Genomic DNA, 26,344 nt, shown 5'->3' with positions numbered 1-26,344 from the left:
GAAACAATAAAAGTCAAATTTGACCTTGGAGTAATCTGAACTCAGAGCATTAAGTATCATTATTTTGCTGGCACCTACATACAAGACAACATAATAGTAGAGGAATGGCAGAAATATCATGATTTTAGTAATAAGTTACATCTCTAGGTTCTGACTTCAAAACTTTTCTGGTGTTGGTAAAATGTTACTTTATGTTGATGTTGATTCAGTTCCTCCAATCTTTCCACAGCTTGAGATGATTGGCAACATGAAGTGCCAGAGAAGTTTTCTCCCACAAGCCATACAGACCTGGCAAAACTAAGAGTGAAATAGTGGTAGTGATGGAGGCAGGGAAGTATCTCCTCAGTGAATTTATATCTACATGTGTAGGAGTATACTTGCTGGCTTTGCTTACTCTCACTGGGCCATACCACCAATAAGAGATAGCACTAGACCTATTTGTATTGAAGCCCATTTCCATTCTGTATACAATACACCCATCTATCATCCTCTTTTGCTAACGGTCAATATTCCCCACCTCTCTCTCTCAACTGCACACCCCCTTAACTCTACTTCTAACATAATATTCTCAAGTGTCCGAGAAAAGGGATCTCGGACACTCTGTAAAGTGGTTGGTATTAGGAAGGGTATCCAGTTCTAGATACCAAACTATAAATGTCGGTGTAAGACATAGTCTTCCATTGATCTTGAAGAGTAGGAACTCTGAATATCAAGTCTTACTTGAAACCATCCATGGCAACCCATCCCAGCATGAAAAGTGGACATAAAATAATGATGATGATGATGTCATTATTACCACAATTCAGGACTGTAGATTGGCAGAATCAATAAAACATTAGACAGAATGATTTGTGATGATTAGTGATATGTCCCATTATGACAATGTATTTCGTCATCTCTGCGGGACTGGTCCAAATGGTGTACCTTCACCGATTGACCTTACTGACTGTGTCAGTCCACTATTTATTAGTAGTGGACCAGCCCACTTCTCACTTGGGGGAGTCTGTCACAACACCTCCCCACTTACAGATTTTTTTTTCAACACAACATTTTAAAAAATTTATTTTCATTACTATTTCTTTATCTTTCACACAGAATTATATTTATTTTTTCCTTCACAGCATATATATATATATATATATATATAAAACCATCCGAATTTCTGAGTACCTCATTTCTTCTAATATAAAATACCTGTACATCATCTCCAAACCTTCTAATATATATATATATATATATATATATATTTTCATTTCTATGACTTTTCCTTTCATTACACTTTTCTTGGCAGAAACTGGATCGGTTACCTGCAAACTTTCATTATCTTTTAAAGTGTTTGCATTAGAACGATTCCTCGATGAAACATTTTCAATAGAAGGACCTTTTCTCAGATTCTCCAATTTCAGAATTTTCTACGTGTTCTTCACTAGCCTCTTCCATCGACATTTCACCTGGAGTTTTTTCAAAGAGGACTTGTTTAGTATCCTCAATCACAAAATGGCTTGCATTTTCTTTGTTCATTTTAACTTTCTTAGCAACTGATTCGTTTTCAATTTCAACAGATAATATCTGCTTACATTTGAAATCTTCTGGCATGACTCACTTTAAATGTATCATTAATTTTTTTTCTTCTAACCAGAATCCTTTGCCTGGACTTATTGTTATTTTTTTGTTTTACACAGAAGCATTTTTTTTTTCCTTACTGACTGCATCAGTCCTCTATTAATATAGGGGACCAGCCCACTTCTCACCTAGGGGAGTCCGCCACAACAATTAGTAACATCTCTTTACATTCTAAGCTGAAATTAGGTGAAGCACTGGGATCGATATAAAATGAAATACCAGTGAAGTACTGGGGTTGACAAAATAAAGTACCAGTGATATACTGGGGTTGATATAAGGACCGGTGATTCTAAACTTGCTGGTCTTATATCAAAAATTGAAACCATTATTATTATTATTACTATTATTATTATTATTATTATTCAGTAGTTTTATTTTTATAGCGTGCTTTCACTTCACTACCGAGCGCAGCTCTGTGTGCCTTGGGTATGTGCTGTGATTTGTTGTGATGCTCTGATGGTTATTGTATGGAAAGTGTTCTGCGTAGGATGTGTGCAGTGCCTAGTAGTGCAATTTTCTGTATGTTATATGTGTTTGTAAGTCCTGGTGTTTTTGTTATGTATTTGTCTGAATTTATGTATTTGTCTGAATTGTTATGTATTTGTCTATTATTATTATTATTATTATTATTATTAAGGTGGTGAGATGGCAGAATCATTAGAATGTTGGACAAAATGCATTTTCCCCAGCTCTTAACATTCTAAGTTCAAATTACCCCAAGTTTAACTTTGCCTTTCATCCTTTGGGGGAGAGGGGTGCCAATAAGGTAGGTACCAATTAAGGGGTCAATGTAATCAACAAATACCTTCCTGCTAAAATTGCTGGCCTTGTGCCAAAATTTGAAACAATCATGATTATTATTAATTCTGTTATGACCATCCAGTATTAATTCATTGTTGAGTCATTACTTGCCAGATTTCCTTCAATTTATTACAGTAAAGAAACCGTCCCACAACTGATGGCAGCTAAAGATGGAGTAAAATAACAGGCATGAATCTCTTTGAGTATTTATGGGTTTGGTTCCAGTTCGATGGAAGCTGGGCGAGTTGGAAAATCTAGGGATGTTACAGCAAATTTTTCATTTATGAGAATGACTCAGAGAGATATCAGAACTGTCGGTTCCGCCACACAACAATGAAATTGCCTGACACCTGCCTCACTACTACAACCATCACCACAACCACAATATTGCCACTACTACTCCACTACTACTTCAGCACCACCACTCTTGCCACCATCCCCTACAGCCTCAACACTACACCCACCTACCACAGAAGAAGCATTTGGATTTGGAACTGAGATTCTGAAATAATTTAAGACATTTCCGGAGTCTTAGACTGCATTGTCCTCACAAGAATTTTTTCATTACGGCTGTTGTTTATTGTTTTTTTATTGTGATCAATATCTGCTGTTGTAACTAATGTCTATTTAATAAGATTCAATGATTTATGTTTCAATATATCAACAGCATGACATAGAGCAGCAGATATTAACACTATCACTTTTTGCCCACTTTCTCCTCCTCGTTACCATTGCATTACTTCACCCCTACCATCACCACCATCACCATCGTGATCAACACTGATACTTTTAAACAACCTCCATCACAACATGTCTACACCACCACCACTAACAGTACTACTATTTTCTGCACTTTATTTTAAACACATATACACACAAAGAGGGATACTGTTAGAAAGAGTGAAAATCTCAAGTTGACAAATGAAGTGAGTAACCTACAGTGCAAGTTGGATGTAAAATAACAACAATGACAATTATAATGATAGTACCTTCAAATTTTGACACAAGACTAGCAAGTTCAGAGAAGTGGGTAAGTTGATTACATCAAGTCCAGTGCTCAACTGGTGCTTATTTTATCAATCCTGAAAGGATGAAAGGCAAAGACAACCCTGGTTGAATTTGAACTCAGAATGTAAAGAGGGATGAAATACAACTAAGCATTACGCCTGGCATGCTAATGATTTTGCCAGCTTTTAAACAATAATAATGATAATGATAATAATAATAATAAGTAATTGCAAACAGGCCAGGCATCATATTGAAACACTTCAGACAAAGAACATGCCTCCTCATTGATATGACTGTCCCAATCGATATAAACGTATCTGTCAAGACCTACCAAAAACTGAGCAAATATAAAGATCTTGATATAGAAATCAGCAAAATGTGGAACCTGAAGACTAAAACAATACCTGTTGTCATAGGTGCCCTGGGAATGATAGCGAAAGGAGCTGATTGCTACCTAATTCAGATACCAGGAAACCCCAAAATGGCAGAAATTCAAAAGATAGTGCTCATGGAAACTGCTCATATCCTACGCAAAATACTCTCTATGTAATCTCAAGGTTTAAAACAAACTTTTTTTTTTTAATTTATTTATTAGACATTCACTAGTACAACACCAAAAAAAAACCCAAATATATGGCACACTAGGCATAACAACAACGTGAACTTCCAACCTGTTGTCTTTTGAGGTCTCTGGGTGAGACTTGGAGCCAACTTGTACAAACATAAAGCAAAAGTCAAACATAGAATAATAATAATAATAATAATATAATAATAATAAATTCCCTGATGCAGTACCAGGCAGTGGCTCTCATGGCTTCTGATCTTAACTGATTGGAAGTATTGTCATATATATTGTTTTGTCTTGGTATAAAAGATGGACTGCAGCAAATATTCTGCTCAGTACCACATATTTGCTTGTCAGTTGTTTGACCTTAACCAGTTGAGCATGTCCCTTAGTGGCTGATCACAAGCAGAAGTAGTGGGGGAATATCATAGCCGTGTGTTGAAAGGAATTCTTTGGGGTTTGGATAATTCACCTTTGGAAACATGGGTGGTTCGTTCAACATTCCTAAACAATCCTTATTCAGGGACCTTTTGAGTAGGATGGGCTACTTGACCAGAAGAAAATTCTAACTGGGCCCCACCTGCAAGGTCATGCGCTGTTTATCTTGTTATTAGATCACCATGTTGCGCACATATGGTTGATGCATGTGCCTGGTGTACCCTTATCAGACGAGTAGTCATGATGGGTATAATGGGCTGATTAAACCTTGTGAGTAGATTTGGCCAATGGAATCTGAAAGAAGCCTGTAGAAAAAGTATACATGGTGTGTCTTCATGTGTGTATGTGTGTGTGTGTGTGTGTGTACATGTATTTCATAGGTGTGTGTGTGTGCTTGTGCATGTGTATCAGTATCCCCTTGTCTTGACATCTTGCGATAGTTGCAAACAAGTGTCACCATCATACAAGTGGGGTTCTCTTTCCAATCTTCCATGGAAACATGTTTAACCTTGAGGAAATATTAGCTTATTTGGAAAGAGGTGAGGTTTGGTGACAGGATGGGCATCGCACCATAGAAAACTTGTCACAACCAAGTCCGTTTGACTAATGCAAGCAGGAAAAAGTAGATTTTAAAATAATGATGATGATAATATATATATATTTATATATGTGCGCGTATGGTTTTTATGGCAAGCTGTCATCTGCTGGAAAGCAAAAACAGTGCAAACCAGTGGGGACCAAAACAGTATAAAGATTTGTTAAATACCAGTTTTGGGGAGCTGAATGTACCATATAATGATGTTGAATCTATTGCTCTTGACAGAAATTAATGTTGAAAAAAGATCTTGTCTGAGGTTACAGGTTTTGAAGGAAACAAGCAAATTATACAAAAAGCAAAAGGCGAACAACAATAAAATAACACCTTAAAAACAGAAATAGTGTCATCTTTCAGTCATTGCTCAACAATCACTGCAGTTTCATATTCAACTGTATTCTATATGCATCATTGAAGGCTAGTTACAGCTTTTGCAATTTCTTGTGTTACCATACTTTCCTCATCTGTAACACTTCACATACAAATTCACACATATACACAAACACACATACACAGACACATATATGTATAGTTTTGCTCTCAGGCTCAATACAAAATACTACCATATTTTCAAGCCTAGCCAGGCTCATGGGCCTGGTTTCCCGGTTTCTGTGGCATATGTGTTCCCCCCAGCTGGACGGGACGCCAGTCTATCGCAGCGTTACCCAAGAAACAGGAAGAGAGAGTGAGAGAAAGTTGGGGCGAAAGAGTACAACAGGGGTTGCCACCACCCCCTGCCAGAGCCTCGAGGAGCTTTTAGGTGTTTTCCCTCAATAAACACACACAACGCCCGGTCTGGGTAATCGAAACCACGATCCTCCGACTGTGAGTCTGCTGCCCTAACCACTGGGCCGTTGCACCTCCCGTATGTAGATATATATGTATATATAGGTAGGTAGATAGATATGTATGTAGACAGGTATGTATATATATGTATGTTGATAGGTAAGTAGATATATGTCAGGTTACTCTTAGTGTTACTAGTAACATGTAACCCAATACAACCTGTCGCATAGTTGAACCATTGGTGATTAAACTGGCAACCCTACAAAGCATTTGGTAAAGAAGGTGGTCTGCATTGGACATTCTGCAGGATGAAAACCAGGATGGATGAACTCAGAGTCAACAGCTATGCAATAGCTGAGAGTGACAAACTTGTCTTTGTTTAGCCCTTTAGCCTTCAGATTACTTAGTCATGCATTATCTCAGAGCTTAAAAATTTTGATGATGTGATAGTAATCTTTTTAGAATGACATCATAGGGTAGGTATAAGAGGCTGGATCTGGCTGGTTCTAATATAAAATAGGTAGAATATTTGGGCTGAATCTGGCTGGTTTAAATGCTAAAGGGGTTAGCCATCATTCTAAGAGAAGGAAATTCTGAAATAACACCTGGCTTATGCAAGATCTTGCTCTTGCTTATTTCTGGACTACTTGGCTTTGTGAGAGTCTTAGCAGTGTTGTGCAAGCTTTTATTGACTTTAAATTACAATATGAGCATTGCTGATAGCCATTGTCTTTAAAACATAGGATAAGATAATTTGCCAGTGATGGTCATACATATCTACAAGTCAACAGCTACTCTATAGGTAAGTAGGTAGGTAAGTATGTAGGTAGGTAGCTATAGGTAAGTAGGTACATAGGTATGTATATAGATATGTTTGCAGGTAAATAGATATGTATGCATGTATGATACATCTAAATGAGTAGAAATACACACACACACGCACAGAAAGGATGAAATGTACAAAAGCAAACAAGAATCTACTTATTTATAAAAAAAAAAAATTAAAATATCAAATCCAAAGTTACATGTCTGCATGAACAGAAGCCTCAGAGCAGGTAATAATTATGTGATTGATGTAATTAGTTTTAATCATTATTATTTCTGACCCTAAGATCTCAATAATCACACCTTACTTTTTCTCCTTATATTGTCACTGTTGACATTTGACAGACACCACCTCAGCATAATTACTGCTCTGTCTTATTTCATAATTAGTACAGTATAACAAACACTTTTGACTGTCTTTGCTGCTTTCATAACTTTCAGTTAGCGAAACTGTACAGATACCAGAATTAGGAACATGTGTGTACGTGTACGTACGTACGTACGTACGTACACACACACACACCACACACACACACACACACACACACACACACACACACACAGAGTCATGCATATACACATACACCTATTTGCATTTCTATTATTTTCAGTTTCCTGTGAAATAAAAATCTTTTTTGCATTTGTCACAATAACACAATAACAGCCACATCTCTTAGAAATAAATTACATTCTTATCACATCCAACACTACCACCTCCACTATCACCACAACTTTGACCACAATCACAAACACCATTACTACCAAATTCATGTACTATTACCACTACCACCACCTCCACCATCACTGCAGTTTCATATTCAACTGTATTCTATATGCATCATTGAAGGCATGTTACAGCTTTTGCAATTTCTGGTGTTACCATACTTTCCTCATCTGTAACACTTCACATACAAATTCACACATATACACAAACGCACATACACAGACACATATATGTATAGTTTTGCTCTCAGGCTCAATACAAAATACTACCATCTCATCTAAACCAACCTCACTCTCTGACTCCATACGAATAAACCAAATAAACTATCACAGAATATATACCCATGTCTTTCCTAACAGCTATACTACATGTATCTTCACAGAATATACCTCCTGTGCCTTCATCACAGAATACACTGCTTCTGTTTGCATCATATGGTGCTTTTATCACAGAAAATACCACCTGTGTCTTCATCACATGGTATACAACATGTCTTCATCATAGATTATTCCTCCTCTTTCTTCATCAGAGAATATACCTTCAGTGTCTTCATCAGAGAATATACTGCCAGTCTACTCATTACAGAATATTAGCCTGTAGCTTCATTATGGAACATATAACTTCTACAAGATTTTCTATAGATGGAATGGGTCACCAATGACAGTATGTAGCCTACATATTAGCATGTTATTACTGATTAATACTTAGTCACATAAGTTCATAAGGTGATTAATATGTTTTACATATATATTGACAAGTGTTTAGTAGAATGGAAGTAGTAGGATTGTTGAGTGAATTAACATTTTGAGTGTTTAACATAGTTGAGTGAATTAACAAATGCATATTTCATGAGTAACCAACTTCAATGAAATATATGTCTCAGTATGATTTGAACTCAGAATGGAAAGGTTCCAAACTAAAAATAGCATTTTGTCTGACACTTTAACCACTTCTACTCCAGATTTGCGTTATGCATTGGTTGGGCACATTAAGTATCTGAGGATAACATCCCATCACCAGAAATGTTATGGGGGCAGAGTGAGGTGGTGAAGGGCATCCAGTTTCAGCCATCCAAAATTGAGGTGAATCATTTTATGAAGATGCCCTAGCTTTTTCAATCAACTGCACTTGTATACAGTTCAGTTGGCAGCTGTGGGTAAGGTGGTAGGTGGAGTGGTGCATTTACATGTGATCACAACCTAGGTAATTACTAAAACTGTAAATAGCCCTAAGTGTTGGGCATGTAGGGAAGGGGCACAATTTAAGGTGGAAACAGAGAAAGAAAATAGGGGTGTGTAAGTTATTACTTGCAGGAGTGAAGGGGGAAGGACAGACACAGGGACGGGGTGCTAAGTAATGGAATGTAATTTCACATTAGAGTGAAAATATATAAATGGAAAGAAAGTTAAGATTGTGTGTGTGTGTGGAGGGGGGGTAAATAAAGAGAAGGGAGAAATTGATACAAGATGGGAGAGAAAATACAGACAAGATAGGAAAGGATGGGAGAGGGGGGTATGAATAAAACAAAGGGGAAAAGGTTAGAGGTAATGATGGTGGTGGTGATGGTGGAGGTAATAGTGAAGGAGGCACTTAAGGTAGTGGTGATGATGGTAGCTGTGGTGATGATGGTAGCTGTAGTGGTGGTGGCACAGTATTGCTGTAGTTGTTGTATAGGAGATGTGGTGGTTGTAGTATTGGTAGTAGTTGTAGTGTTGGAGATAGTGCTGTTGTTGTTTGTGGTGGTGGTGGTGGTGATGCAGTATTGCTGGTAGTTGTAGTAGTGGAGATAGAAGTAGTGGTGGTGGTGGTGACAGCAGTTATTGTTGGTAATTGTGGTGATGATAGTGGTGGAGGTAATGCTCTTGGTGATGATAGCTATGATGATGATGGCAGAAAATATAGATTGTAAGACTATGATGATGTTTATATTGTGTTTATCTAGACTTTGTTATGGGCTAACATAAAACCTTCTTTATGGTTGTATACATTGTATTAGAAATAACAGCCAAATCCAATAGGACACACAGAAAAATGTATTCTTAAATACACTATTGTCTGAAAACGACAGGATGATCATGACTGGCAGGTCACTGACTGTTGGTCTTCTCAGAGCTGGCTTGGAGTTAAACAACAACACTTTTACACACACACATCATATATATATATATATATATATATATACTAGCAGAATTGCCCAGCGTTGCTCGGGGCTGAATTGCTTGAAAGTACTGTTAATGATTGCACTGAATATGATGATTATTCAGGAAATATTGAATAAGTTTACGGTGGGAGATAAGGACTTAACGATCAAACGTGTGCCATTGCATTGTTTGGGGGGAACCAAATTTCTGATGAGCATTATAGGGGCACCAACTTTAAGTTTGAGAAAGTGTGGTGGTAGTCCGGGGTGCTCAAAGGAATTGAGTACCTCTATTGGATAGTTGATGACGTCCTCTGGTCAGGAGTTGTATCGATAGACTGATATACATAGACTTCCCCAGGAATGAGTTTTAGCATTTCATCATTAATATGGTGAACAGTTTATTCCTCGGGGCCAGTATAGCCTTTTTGCCAATCCAATCCATATTCTGATAATTAGCTTGTAGATCTGGGAACACTGCATCTCTGAGATCAGAAGGCGTCTTAACAATGGTACAAATGGAATCGATGGCAATATTACCATTTTCATCCCCTGGTATTTTGCCTTCGCCAAGTGCAAGGAGGGTGTGAGGAAATGCTGCTGATGTGATATTACGTCGCATATGAGCACGCATATTGGTGTGAACTTTGAGAGTTACTTCCCTTAATTAAAAAAATATGCATTAAAATGGAAAAAAATGATGGTAAATTATTTGTAAAATCGTAGTAGACTCATCGTAGACGCGCGCTAATACCCAGAAGGGGTCGATATGAATCACGACTATAAGATACCCGGTTTTGGTTAAACTGCATCGCAAAATGTGGGAGTAGTTAGGAATCTAAATCGGAGTAGACACACACAACTTTCTTTTATATATAAAGATTTTCGTCCTAAAAAACTTTGCATGGATTGATTGGTTACCTCTATGGAAATATATACACGCACATTATACATACAAGTGTGTATAGATGAATATAAATACATTTAAATATCTATATACACTTTTGGGCGATCTTTCTGTTTCTTAGAGATAACTTTAGATCTTATTTTCGTCATAAAAAACTTTGTATGGAGTGAATGGTTACCTCTATGGAAATATATACACACACGTTATACATACATGTGTGCATAGATGAATATATAAATACATTTATATATCTACTAGCAGTATCGCCCGGCGTTGCTCGGGTTGTAAGGGAAATAACTATATAAGCATTTTTAGAGAGTTATAGCCAAAAAAATAGCAAAAAAATGCATTAAAAATTGAAAAAAAATTAAGGTAAATTTTTTTTTTAAATCGTTGACACATCGTAGATATTTTAAGTGAGTTACTTCCCTTATATAATAGCGAAAAAAATGCATTAAAATGGAAAAATATGATGGTAAATTTTTTTTAAATCGTTAGATAGATCATCGTAGACGCGCGCTAATACCCAGAAAGGCTCGATATGAATCACGACTATAAGATACCCGCTTTTGGTTAAACTGCACCGCAAAATGTGGGAGTAGTTACGAATCTAAATCGTAGGAGACAGACACACAACTTCACTCTTATATAAAGATGCTTTTTTTTTTCAGTCATAGAGTTAGATTTATGAAGGTCTTCAGTAGAAAATCCTTCGAATTCTGACTCGCTGCTTGATATAATGAAATTCGTATCCATTTTTTGTCAGAATTACAAATTTTGAAAACACAATAGGAACAAATTTCGGAAAAAAATCTCCCATAATTCACGGAATTAAAATTACACTTCGATTTTTGTACAAAACTGTATTTGAAGTGTTTACGAAGTATAATACGTATTTTCACGAATGTACTAAAGAGATTTACTCTGATATTTTCATTTAAATATGAATAGGTAAATTCGGGCAGTTTGGTAACGAAAGGGTTAAACAGATGCATACATAACTATATATAAGTGTCGTCTGTTTATACATAAACACTGTTTCATACTTTCAGTTTAGTCTTCCTCAAATCACTCTGTTGCTATTTACTCTCTTCCAAGAACATTTTCACTCACTCTTATCTCTTAGCTTGCCATACATTTTACTCATGTATCTATCAGCGTGATAGACAGAAACAAATATTACATCGCCATTGCCATCGCATTCTATTGTCTACCTGTCAACACACACAGTGAATTAGTTTCATTTTATTCGTTGCACACTGTGTGTGTGCGTTTGTGTGTGCTGTAAACCAGACTAAGAAAAGCATTTGACATACACACCAGAATGTGAGTTTTCTGTAAATTTTGCTTAATTGGAGTTTAAATTTTAAAAACTGGACCTGGCATGACCCGATGCATTCTACTCTTTAAAATGCTAGGTAAATTGTAATTGAAGAAATCCTATATTGTAGATTTCTATAAGTGACAAAGGGAGGCAGATAAAATCTGCCGTTTATAATAAGAGATATACACTTTTGGGCGATCTTTCTGCTACTTAGAGATAACTTTAGATCTTATTTTCGTCCTAAAAAAACTTTGTGCGGAGTGAATGGTTACGTCTATGGAAATATATACACACACATTATACATACATCTGTGTATATATGAATCTCTTATTATAAAAGGCAGATTTTATCTGCCTCCCTTTGTATCTTATAGAAATCTACAATATAGGATTTCTTCAATTACAATTTACCTAGCATTTTTAAGAGTAGAATGCATCGGGTCGTGCCAGGTCCACTTTTTAAAATTTCAACCCCAATTAAGCAAAATTTACAGAAAACTCACATTCTGGTGTATATGTCAAATGTTTTTCTTAGTGTGGCTTACACCACACGCAAACGCACACACACACAAAGGGAGTGAACTGTTTCACTGACGCTATCACCCTTCTCCTCCTTTGTCTTTGCAAGTTGGCAGCTATTAAAGTGAAAACAGTGAATCCGACAGCGATTAAGAAACTGAATTGGTACCTGAATGGAGTGAAAATTTAAAAACTGTTTCTTTCGGTGATTTTTCTGAAGAAACTGCACCAAGCCACAGACTTTCCCAGAAGAGTAAAGCCTTAAACTATTTCTATTTACTTTTTCGAATGAGCCCATTTGAAATCATTACGGTGGAAACGAAACGTTACGCTAAACGTAAACAAAACGAAAGAAAGGATAGTTTGTTATTTCCCACAACCTTAAATGAAATTAAGGCCTATTTTGCCATAAATATTATTATGGGTATCAGAAAGTTACCCAGAATAACAAATTCTATCGTAAAATTTTGTTGTATACCCAATTGAATATTAGCTAATAACCCATTTTCTATAGCGATGTTTGAACAAAATTTTAATAATTTTATATATTGTTGAATTTACCTGTATCTACCTGCAATTAGAGTCACTTTGTGACAAAAATTATAGTATAGAATTGGTTGAGAACATTTCACTAAATTATCTTCCAAAATCAGATTAATATATTCATAAATAAAAAAGTTATTGTTGTAATGAAACCAGACTAAATTTATGATTACGTTAGAAATTAATTGAAACACATAAGGGGTGTATTTTGGTCAGAAATATAGTAACGAAAGGGTTAAGAAAAACCAAAAAATATTTTATTCTTTATAAACGTTGTATTCAAAATAACATTTTCTTTTAAGAATGTGTATATAACAAAGTATGTGTATAAACTACGTGACTTATATCTTTATATATAAGAGTGAAGTTGTGTGTCTGTCTCCTACGATTTAGATTCCTAACTACTCCCACATTTTGCGGTGCAGTGTAACCAAAACCGGGTATCTTATAGTCGTGAGTCATATCGAGCCCTTCTGGGTATTAGCGCGCGTCTACGATGAGTCTACGATTTAAAAAAAATTTACCATCATATTTTTCCATTTTAATGCATTTTTTTCGCTATTATATAAGGGAAGTAACTCTCTAAAAATATCTACGATGTGTCAACGATTTAAAAAGAAATTTACCTTAATTTTTTTTCCATTTTTAATGCATTTTTTTCCTATTTTTTGGCTATAACTCTCTAAAAATGCTATAACTCTCTACAAACCCGAGCAACGCCGGGCGATACTGCTAGTATATAAATACATTTAAATATCTATATACACTTTTGGGTGATCTTTCTGCTACTTGGATATACTTTAGATCTTATATTCGTCCTAAAAAACTTTGTATGAATTGAAAAAGAAAATGAATTGAAATTTTTAAGAAAGGAATTTGTTTACATACATGTGTGAAATGGCAAATGTTTGTGCAGTTGTCCGAAATGGAACCAGGGTAAATGTGTGGAACTGATGTATTATAATGAATAGTCCTTCTTGTTGTGAATATTAATTTGATTAATATGAACAGAAAACCAGTGGTGTAGCATAAAAGACCATAGGTGATCTTCTAGCAAAAAGGATGACCAGTCTGACTGGCTCATCCCTGTCACACACTCACACACACGCACACACAGACAACAGACACACACGCACCCTCACACACACACACACACACGTTAGCTTACAATTTTATTTATATATTTGCGTGTCTATGTGTGTAAAGAGGAAGTGGGAGTAATATGCAGAGTGAAAGAGTGAAATGGTAAAATATTTAGTTTTCTCGAATTTTTTCTGAAATGGGGGTGAAATTGAAAGAAATTTTGTATGCCATGACCGAATGGAGGTACTTTGAAAAATCATAGGTAAACTCTAATTGAGGAAATTGTGTGAGGAGTAAATCGTTATGTATTTATTTGTTTGTTTGCTGTGTTTTTTTTTTTTTGAGTAGTGGTTTAAGGTACACTTCTCTCGTTTTATATAAATACTTTCACTTTAATCGTTGCACACTTGCAAAGAGAAAGGAGGAGAAATTAGGGTGATAGCATGAGTGAAGCATTTTGCTCCATTTGTGTGTGTGTGTGTGTGCTGTAGCCCACACTAAGAAAAGCACTTCACTTACACACCACAATGTGAGTTTTCTCGAAATTTTGCTTAATTGGGGGTGAAATTTGAAAAACTGTACCTGGCACGACCCGATGTATTTTACTCTTAAAAATGCTAGGTAAATTGTAATTGAAGAAATGCTATATTGTAGATTTCTATAAGAGACAAAGAGAGGCAGATAAAATCTGCCTTTTATAATAAGAGATATATATATACAGGCTGCGAGGGTAAATTTTTGCCATTTTATATTCTTTATTTCATGCATGCACATTGGTTGTTTTTTGATTTTGGTGACTACACAGTACAGTAGAATCAGTTGGGCACAGTCTATGAGAAAACCAGCATCATGATGCAATTCACTCTGCCAGAAACTTGGAAACATGCTGTACTGCTTGGCATTCATGCTGGAAGCTCCAATACGAACATTTCAGAGTGTTTGGGTGTCAATCTGAGAACAGTGTAATTTGTGGAGATGTACCAAGAGAGATAAAAAATCAAACATCCAGTCAACATCAAGGTGTTTGGAGTGATCACTAGTGATGGTAACATTATGCTTCCATTCGTCTTCCCACACAGCCTCACACTCACATGGAGGCTTACATCAAGTGCCTAGAGGAGGTAGTGCTGCCCTGGGTCAAGAGGGTGGCTGCTGGAAGACCTTATATCAGGATTCTGCATCATGCCACACATGCAGGAGAATTCAGTCATGGCTGTCAGACAATTTCTGCAACCACATCACCCCTAACATGTGGCCACCTAACTCCCCAGATTGCAACCTTCTTGATTATTGTGTGAGGCACAGTTGAGAAAGAGTCTCCCTGTAACACCCTATAACACCAAAGATGAACTGAAGACAAGGATTATGGCAACATTCACCAACTTAAACAAGAAGACTGTCCAGAAGAGTTGCAGGAGATTCCAAAGTTGTCAGGAGGCTGTGGTTGAAGCCAATGGCGATTTTATTGAATAAATTTATTTTCTAGTATTTCAAGATATTTTTCTGATGTTTTGCAAACATCTTGCACATGCAAGTGCTACCGGACGAGAGCTCAACATATTGGAAGCCAGCAAGTGTATGCGGTCATCAGGAGAAAATGTGTGCCATTTCAGAGCCAACCTCTCAACAGCATTAATGCGCACTGGCCTCCCTCACTGATATGAGGCCCCACTTGCTAGATCAACTAGATCAACTGGTTATCAAATAAGGCTCAATAGTCTTCTGTTTTCATTTTGTGTAATTTAGACAACAGTTTATTCACTGTACCCTGTACATATATGTATATATACTTCCTCCTAACACAACAGGTTAAAGATTTCAGTAAGTGTATGTGAGTAGCTTTTGGGGTATATCTGTCTGTGTGTGTTTATTGCAGTGGTTCTCAAACTTTTCAAAAAATTTTACAAGCCAGTTCCTTTACAGTTTTTCAATGATTCACAGTCTCCTATAAAATGCAGGATAATTAACTTGGAAAAAATGACACATTCTTGTACCATAATTTCTGGACTATGAACTGCACTGCCCATAGACCCACAACCCTGAAAACTACAACTTGATCCACGCAACACTCCACAGGGATACAATAAATATGCATGAAAATATGGGGAATCAGTTGATCAATTGGTTACAAAACAAATTAGAAATGAAAACAGTCCAAAAATATCTCAAGCATCCTGTGTTAACAATTGTGTAAGACACATTTATGCCCATTTAGCAACCAGAAACCATAGGTCATACACCAAAAACTACAGTAGATACATGTACATAACAATGGTTCTTGAGCCTTTGGTATCACCTTCAACATTCTCCATATTTTGGGATGCTATTCCTCCCCACTGGCAGATCATTCCTCATATTCATTATCCAAAAGGTACATTTCAATCAATTTAGCTATTTTCAGGAGAAGAATTGCAATAGCATCCAAAAATGTACAGAAGTTTCTGCCAATTGGACCACAATTTTAGAACTGTCTTCTGCTCCTTCCTGAATGTTTGCCATTCCTTTTCCTGAATCCCTGATACATAACATGATAACAAAAAAAATTATATAATAAATTATTTATTTACAAATGCAGATCATCCTTTATTTTATTCAGAGCAAAGTTCAGTGTGATGGATGCCCCTGCTTTGCAGTAACCAACTCTTTTATGTTTGGCTGTTTTGGAGAGGGCAACCCTCATTTCTAGTATGACATCCCGTCAATTTCGTTAATTCATTTTGATGGCAAGGCGAGTGGAAAATGTGGCCTCACATTCAGAGGTGGTTGGAAATGGCATCAATACTCTAAGAGCTATCTTTGCAACATCAGGATATGACTGTGCCATTTCAATCCAAAAGTCAAAACAGCACATTCCATGGAAAAAGCATTTTGCACCCCCATCATTGACTAAATTAATGAACTGAGCTTGAAATAAATTGTTTCCAGATCGCTAAATAAAATTGTCTTGCAGATTACTAACAGAGAGTACAAAGGGATTCCTGATAAAATGGCAGTGTTTGTCAGAGTCATGAAGATCAGGAAAATAAAATAAAATAAAAGTGTTGTGTTATTTCATGAGTTCGACAATATCACCAAAGCTTGTTTTCATCAATAAACTTGTCCCAACCTTCGAAACGTGGAGTATATAAAAGAGGGGACAACTGATGAAGGGATTGTTCTTTATGTTGCCTGTCTCGTTTCTCTATTTGCTTCTTTTGTTGTCCGAAAAAAGTTCGTTTACCATGTTTTTGTTTTTGTATGTTCTCGGTTTTCATTTTGTTCACTTTTTTTGACATCCTGTACCCATATATGCATGTATATATACATATATATGTAAGTATGTACATATATGCACACACACACACACACACACACACACACATATATATATATATATATATATATATATATATATATATATATATATAATGTATGTATATGTGTGTGTAGCTGTGTGGTAAGAAGTTTGCTTACTAACCACATGGTTCCAGGTTCAGTCCCACTGCATGGCACCTGGGACAAGTGTCTTCTGCTCTAGCTCCAGGTTGACCGAAGCCTTGCAAGTAGATGAGGTAGATAGAAATTGAAAGAAGCCTATCGTATGTGGGTGTATATATATACATGCATGTATATGTGTGTTGGTGCACATGTGTGTCTTTGTAACAATGTTTGATACCCACCACTAGTTGACAGCAGGTGTTGGTATGTTTACATCCCTATAACTAAACAGTTCAGCAAAAGAAAGCAATAAAATAAGTACCAGGCTTAAGAGAAAGAGAAGTACTGGGGTCGATTCATTTGACTAAAATTCTTAATGGTGGTGCCCAAGCATAGTTGCAGATTCATGACTGAAACAAGTAAAAGATAAAACATACACATATTTATGCACACACACACACACACACACACAGTATGTAGATAGGGTTATAATGCAATATGTATCCTGTTGAAGTACATCTGCAGATTCCAGTTCTTCAAAACTGTATGTAGATGTTGTATTTATGAGGAGTGCATATAAAAGTTGAAAAAGACAGGAAAAGTCTTTGTAGAGTAGTTATATACCAAAACAGGAGATTAGAAGAAAATCTTTGGTGAATAAATAATACTAAAAAATTTTTTCCAATTTCCTGTTTTATTGTATACTAGCAGTATCGCCCGGCGTTGCTCGGGTTTGTAAGGGAAATAACTATATAAGCATTTTTAGAGAGTTACTTCCCTTATAGATGCCAATTCGGGCTTTCTTAGCCATTTCTGTTTTGGTGCCTTCAAGCCATGAAGTTGTTGTTCTAAAAGAACGCTGGTCTCCTTGACAACGCTTTACGACGTTAATTTCCTTACACTCCCTTCCCCACAGCTTCATGAGGGAGGGAAGAAGGGGGAGAAGCAAACAGGTGCAGGTGTGACCATGGACGCCAACTCCGCCGCCATCGACACACGAAAAATTATGCATTAAAATGGAATAAAAAATTATGTTAAATTATTTTTAAAATCGTAGACTCATCGTAGACGCGCGCTAATACCCAGACGGGCTCGATATGAATCACGACTATAAGATACCCGAATTTGGTTAAACTGCACCGCAAAATGTGGGAGTAGTTAGGAATCTAAATCGAAGGGGACAGACACTCACACAACTACAGTTTTATATATATATAGATATAAATGTGGCTGATGCTGGTGTCATGTAACTGGCATACTTGCCAGTGGTATGTAAAAGCACTCATTACATTCTCATAGTAGTTATCATTAGGAAGGGCATCCAGTTGTAGAAACCTTGCCAAATCAGACTGGATCTGGTGCAGCTTCTCAGGTTACCAGCCTCAGTCAAACCATCCAACCCATGCCAGCATGGACAACAGATGTTAAATAATGATGATGATGATATAAAAAAAAATAATAATAAAACATTGTGTACAGTGCTCAAATGCACTACAACTCATCTAAAGTATATGTATAATCAGGTGTAGTTTCGGCGGATTTCGGAAAGCATGAGGGCCTTAAAGGATGCAGTGTCATGGCAGTCAACAACTGACACAAGCAGTTTGTTCCATGCTTCAGCAACTCTGAGCGTGAAAAAATGTTTCCGAAAGTCATGGGAGCTGTGTTGTTTTCTGACTTTGTAGGCATGTCCACGTGTGTTAGACACATGAAGATCAAAAAGGTGTTCAGTGTATATATACATATACACGCATGCATGCATGCATTCATTCATACAGACAGACAGACATACATACACACACACACATACATACATATGTCTGTATGTGTATGTATATGGTGTGATGTGGAGGAAAAGTGGGGAGAAATATAAATGTGAAGAAAGTAAGGGAGTAAAATAGGAGTGAAGATCAAGATGTAGATGGTAGAAGTGGTATATAATAGTGTTTGACAAACAGCAGCCACAGCAATAGTTTAGGTCCAAGGTGGTCATTATTCATCTCATACATTCCAGTAGTGACTATTTCATTGTTTTGTATATTTAAGACAACATAAAACAATGAGACCTTGTTTGATGGCAGTAGTGAGGGAGGGATTTGAAGGAGATTTGGTTACTATATCTAAAAGGTCAAGTGACTACATACCAGTTTCTTCACTGTCTTGTGAAGAGTAAGACTGTATTTGAGTAGGAACAAAGTGAGAGAGAGCAAGATAAACAGAAAACAGTATTTTGATGCTAGAGATAGAAGCAGTAATAGTAGCAGCATTAGAAACAGCAGCAGTTGTTGGGGTACTGCAGTTGTAGAAAGTGGATGTAATAGGAGGATGTGTGAAGAGGTGAGGTGGTATTTACTGTAACAGAACTGCATCAGTAGCATGTGACTCTGTTCACTGGCAGCTAGATGATCTAATTGAGATTTTAGCATAACATCTATTTATCAATCAATCTGTCTGTATATGTGTGAGTGTGTGTGCATAACTACACACACACACACATAGAAATATTAAAATAACGTACAAATGATCAACTACAGGATTGTACTTATGCTAGAAATAGCAGCTATTTACAATGATACTACCACTATTAAGAAAGAAAGTGCACATTGAATAATGTTCCTATATATACAAAGCAGATGGGAGGGTCATGGCAGGAACTCCTTTGTTCATAGATTTGTTCAATCAGAACAGACTGAGAGATAAATCTTTAATAATATATACATCTATACACATGTATACATGAAGCTTTATAAATTGGTCATGCGAATATATGCAGAAGCAATATAAAACATGTAGAAATTTGTGCATTAGGTTTATTTGGGCATGTGTCTAAGTGTGTATTACAATCATAATGAACACATTTTTACTCTTTTACTTGTTTCAGTCATTTGATTGCGGCCATGCTGGAGCACTGCCTTTGGTAGAGCAAGCCAACCCCAGAGCTTATTCTTTGTAAGCCTAGTACTTATTCTATCGGTCTTTTACCGAACTGCTAAGTTACGGGGACATAAACACACTAGCATCGGTTGTCAAGCGATGTTGGAGGGACAAACAGACACACAAACATATACACACACATACATATAAATATATATATACATATACAACAGGCATCTTTCAGTTTCCATCTACCAAATCTACTCACAAGGCTTTAGTTGGCCCAAAGCTATAGTAGAAAACACTTGCCCAAGGTACCATGCAGTGAGACTGAACCCGAGACCATGCGGTTGGTAAGCAAGCTACTTAGCACACAGCCACTCCTAAGTATAATGTGTATGGATGAGTGTTTAAAAAACTCACTTCCCAACCATGTGGTTCTAAAATGAAGACTTGCAGCATGGCACCTTGGGCAAGTTTTTATCGCTGTAGCCCAAGGCCCCCCAAAGATTATAGGATGGATTTGGGCAATGAAAACAAAAAGGAATAAATCATATATACCTATATAAACACATACATGATGGACTCTCTTGTCAGTCATGACGTATGAGGATCTGACAACCTACATTTTCTTTGCCAGTCATAATGCTTATGTTGAATGTGACATTTGAGTCCTGTCAACAATTTGCAAAGAAGCCCATGGATGTTGCAAGTATGAGGATTAAATGTCAGTGCAGGTGGTATACACACACACACACACACACACATTATACATGTAAATGTTGAACAATTAGAAAGAATGCTCAACATCACACTTCAGATAAAATTTCTTTATTTGTGTATTGAGGCAACCATACACAATAATAATACACAATAATAATTTTTCCAGCCAATCACATAAAGGGGTGTGGTTCATCTCCATTTTGGATGAAAACACAAAAGATCTCGGGAATTCACAAAAATGTCTCATAAAGAAATCAAGGTATGTTATTCTTGGATGACACCTTTTGAGTGATTATCTCCCTTGAGTTTGACTTTTAGGAAAAACAGACTGTGCATTATATAATATTATATTAAATTACATTATATTATATTACATTATATTCTGAGTATATGTGATGTTTGTATGTTTGTGTGCTGAGGGAGTTCATTGGTGGGTGGGAGCATGTATCATCCATGTGTGAAGTTCGTGTTTTGTATATATTCAATGTTCTTGTGCAGGAAAAGAAATTATCCTTGTGGGATTGGCAGAGTGAGTGATGATTCCTCTTTGAGATGTTAGAGCGTAAAACATTGCTTGTGTATGCAGGGAGAGATGGTTTCATCCCTAATATTTTAGATGTTAACTGTTGACTGGATGATATATAGTATTTCAGTGATACAAAGCTCATATATGGTACCCTGTCCCCTGTATTTTCTGGCTTTAGCAATAATGCTCCATGTTATTTGTGGGTTGCTTACACCTTCTTTCAATGTCCATATCATATTGCATAGGGATGTCACATTTTTGTCCCTGAATAACATCAGGTGTTGTATATTTCCTTGAATGAGTTGCCCGTCATTCTGATGTACATCTTTGTTACTCCATTGGAATCCATGATTTTGGCCTTGTATATAAGTTCTTTTTCCAGACAGTTATTATTTAGTGGACAGCTAACTTTAACAGTGTTTCTGTTGAAGATCTTATGGTATTTGTGTGAATGTGCAAAGTGGTTGCCTATTAATTTTATGCTAGCATGGAAAGCAGACGTTAAACGATGATGATGATGATGATGATGATCAGGAATGGAGTGGAACCATGTGATGACATCCCCAATACAATTACAAAGTGTAAGTTTAACCTTACTCCTAACTAGAGATAGGTTTCAGTCAATTATGCATTTGCTAATTCAAGTCTAATTTAGTGGGAAAGATCAGTCTAATGGAAAGTTTGGTGGAGAAGTTGGGTTTATGGTCTTTCAGAGTGAAGTGGTTTCAGAGTGTAAGTTCAAATCATTTGAGCACTGTTTTCTATATTGAGAACCTCTGGATCTCATCTGCTGACCCCATATGTATATAAGCAGATATAATGATGATGATATGTATGCATGCAGATATATATATATATATATATATATATATATATATATATATATATATCATCATTGTTTAATGTCTGTTTTCCGTGCTAGCATGATATATATATATATAGATATATATATACATACACACACACATACATTTGTATATAACTATGTATGTATATAAGTATTTAGATACAATTATATCTATGGGACGGCCTAGATGAGGTGTATCTATAACACACACCAACACACAAACAGGAATATCAGCCTCATGACAAAATAACTCTATAGATATATGAATAGATATCATGTATGTTTGTATCAATGTGTCCCCATATTTATACATGTGTATGTGAGTTTATATGTGTGAGAATATACAGAGGTTCAGGTTAAATTTGAAAATTTGATAGCTTGCATAAAAGCAAAGCAAAACACAACATCCCACCCAAAAATAAAAGTATTTTAAAAGAAAAATTTTAATATGAACTAGATAATGGTTGGGATATACCAGTTTGCTCAAAGTAGCTTCCATCAGCTTTCATCACAACCTCAAGACAGCTCCAGAACCTGGCACCTGTGTTGCTCACTCTTTCTGAGAAGATCTTCAAATATCTTCTTGATCTTGGCCACCAGCTTGGCCTTGGTGATGCAGACAGAATGGTTGGTGTCTTTTGCAACCATGCTTTACACACAGAAATCTAGGGGGTTAAAATCAGGGGAATAAGGAGGAATAAGGGGAATAAGGAGGCCAGAAATTAGAACTAGTGAAGTTATAGAAATTCTGACTCTAGCATCAACTCCTGCTGTCACACACACATGGCTTTCCAATAGTAACCCTCTCTAACCTGGGTTTGAACACAGTCTCTAGCAGCTTTACATAGCTGGCTGAATTGAGCTTAAGGCTCTGTTCAAAGATATGGGGTGGCATGACATCATCCTCACAGAAGACACACCTGGTTTGGAGGAACTTGGTTTTTATGATGTCTTGTCATGTCTTGCAGCCTTTACAGTGTTCATAGATCATTGAGCAGCAGTTGTAATGTTGGTATTTTGATACCTAGTGCGAATCATCATGATACATGCAACTCTTTCCAATATATATATAGATGGCTTCCAATCTTCATATCAGTTAACTTTTTCTCAACTACAATCTTAATCTTTATGCTCTCCAATGCCATTGACAATTCACCAATACATCAAGATCCTGAAAAAAGGAGACAAATTTAGCCTGAACATCCTGTATATAAATATCTGTATGATGACAAGCGTTATTGATGCCATAAGTAGTATTTTATGGTGGAGCTGTATCAGTTCACAAGAGTTATACTTCTGTTTGTATTTCATCTCCACCAAATGCAATCTTCCATTGTTTCTTCATGGAAGACGACAATCAGTTCAGGAAGATTAAAACCATAAAGTAAGAGGAACATAGTGCCTTAAACAAGTGTTAGAACATATACATATGCACATATAGACAGATATAGATACACAGACATATAAAAACACAGGTATACATATAGATATATTTGAACATGTACACTCAGGGCGTGTATCTAAAAAAGACACGCTCACACAAACTCACCCCCACAATCTCCTGCCATTTGTAGAAACATACATAAACACACACAGGACAAGAGATCAGATATTAAATGTCATCATGGCAACTCATTTAATATAACAGAATGCAAAATATTTTCCAAATCTAGTGAATGAATCTATAAATAGTTGAAGCAGTGGATCATGCTTTTATTAGTGAGGAATGGTTTGTTTTTACATGGCAATTAATGGTTCATTGTTTCAATGAAGAATATTTAACAATATAGCACCAGGTCATCATCTAGATGATAATCTGGGGCTATATATCATCTGGATGGCACCACTGAAAGACATTAGAATACAGTGGTAGATTATCGAACAAATTAGTGCCATACCTTATCAAATGGTTTAGTGAATGGATGACATATTGTTGCAGTGCAGCTGACCTTGAAAGGTTAACACACAATCATCGTCGTCATCATCATTTAACGTCCATGTTCTATGCTGGCATGGACCAGATGGTTCAACAGCATCCAATGGATCTCATGACTGCATTGTGCTCCAGTGTCTGCTTTGGAATGGTTTCTATGGCTGGATGTCCTTCCTAATGCCAACTATTTTACAGTGTGTACTGGGTGTTTTTCTTGTGTTACTGGTACTAGTAAGGTTGTGTCCCAGAGGTGAGAGCCTTTGTGCTAGCAGATGAAGGTTAAGGTATGAAAGAAGTGGGTGGGGCACCGGAGGTTCTGATTGTAGGGGAGTTTAAATACAGAAAAGATGAAGGAAGAACAGGAAAAACATCAGGAATAAAGGTAAAAGGGTGGATGGTTACAGACGTTGAGATGGAAACCAAATTACCTCATGGGTGTGAAGGCTTGAGGTGAAAATGAAGGTGGCTGCATAGCGACACAACATTAGATTCTAATCTAGTTGAAATGACTGACACAGATGATTCACCAAAAAGGGGTCTACATAAGAAAATCTGTTTGTTTGATTGCCAGTCCACAACAGCATCAAGAGTACTTTTAAATTTTCCCTACCGACTAATCATTTCCCAGGCCCTAAACACCCTTGAAAGCAAGGGAACTTGCCGCAAATTTCATATCCTGATAAATTATTTTTCCTCTCTGTAGGGATTTTTAATTACATTTAAGAATAGAAATGTTTTGGTATGTTAATGCATGTTTGTTAAGAATGTATGACGAAGTATGTATAAATGTATTGTCCTAACACTCTCTCTACAGAACAAGTGAAGAAACTGCATGAGAAACCAGATTCCCGTACAAATATTATGCCAAGGTGGAGAAGAATTGAAGAAAATGACGTTGGGAAGGGGAGCATTTACTGTTGGTAAAGAGATGTTGGATGCAGTTACATCTTTTGAAAAAGCTAATTGTTCTCATATCTTGAGTACAGCCAAGCATTTGAACATTCTACTATTACAAAATTATCTTCAACATGAGCATGAAGAGAAGCAAAAGAAAGTGGGGACTGGTCAGAAAGTCAAAACTCCAAACATCAGCAAAAGAATTGCGAAGATGCTATGATGAGAAGATGCTATGATGTGAAGAACATATGGAAAGAATACATACAAGAAAATACAGTAAACACAAAAGTTGTCGCAGGAAATTGAAATGCAAAACCAGGAGTAATTCCCAGTTACTGATATGTTACCACTGGATTGCAAGAATTTGTTAGAGAAAGAAGAGTAACAAGGACATGAACTGTGGTGAAGGACGTACTGGATTTTCTTTTGTAAGCAAGGGTTTCATGACTTCGGATCGTTTGAACAAAACATCAAAGAATGATGAGTTCAAAGATTTCTTGTGTGCAAGGGATACAAATGAGGAAGGAGAAAAAGTAAAATCTACCACCTGAAGAAACACATTTTGCTCATGCATGACCAATATGCCAAGTGAATGATGAAAGTAAATGAAAAGAAAAGTCAGAGGATTATTCATATAGATGAAAGCTACATTCACAAGAACTACTGTCGACACAAGAAATCATTATACAACCCAAATGGTGAGCAAGACCTTACAACTATTGCATGCCACAAAGGACAATGATATTATTTCATTGCTGAAATTACAGATGCCGATCATAGTATCAAGGATTGGATGAACAACGGGCTTGATTACTGATGGATATGCATGATATCTTTGAAAGGGAAAAGAAACAACTGAAGGATTACCATGACATGTTTGATCATGAATACTTTGTCAAATGGATGAGACAGCTATTACAGTTTTTGAAAGGGAGAAATATATCCAATGCCCTTATTGTGATGGACAATGCCAAGTACCATAAAAAGTTACCTGAAAATATACTGAGAAAGAATGACATGAAAACATTACAAGAAGTGTATACAAAATATTTAATTGGTCTTAATAGTAGTGACACGAAGGCTATGTTATGGGATAAACTGCATCCATGTATCCAAGATAATTTAATTCCTGTTATTGCAAGAATGGCTCAAAATGAAAGATATGAAGTAATATATTCACCACCGCATTACTCGGATTTGCAACCAACTGAGACTGTCTGGGCTGTTGTAAAAGGAGGGGTTGGTA

At 36.5% G+C, this 26,344-nt stretch overlaps 1 protein-coding gene across 2 annotated transcripts in view; it reads right to left on the bottom strand.

The window, feature by feature from the left end:
- Positions 1–26,344, bottom strand: part of LOC118764511 — a 66,040-nt gene that overhangs the window by 12,100 nt on the left and 27,596 nt on the right. The gene's annotated exons all lie outside the window — the stretch shown is intronic.

This window comes from Octopus sinensis, linkage group LG8 (assembly GCF_006345805.1).
Source record: "Octopus sinensis linkage group LG8, ASM634580v1, whole genome shotgun sequence".
In the NCBI taxonomy this organism is placed as follows: domain Eukaryota; kingdom Metazoa; phylum Mollusca; class Cephalopoda; order Octopoda; family Octopodidae; genus Octopus; species Octopus sinensis.
Note: the sequence above shows the minus strand (reverse complement) of the source record. Positions and strands in the feature narration are given on the sequence as shown.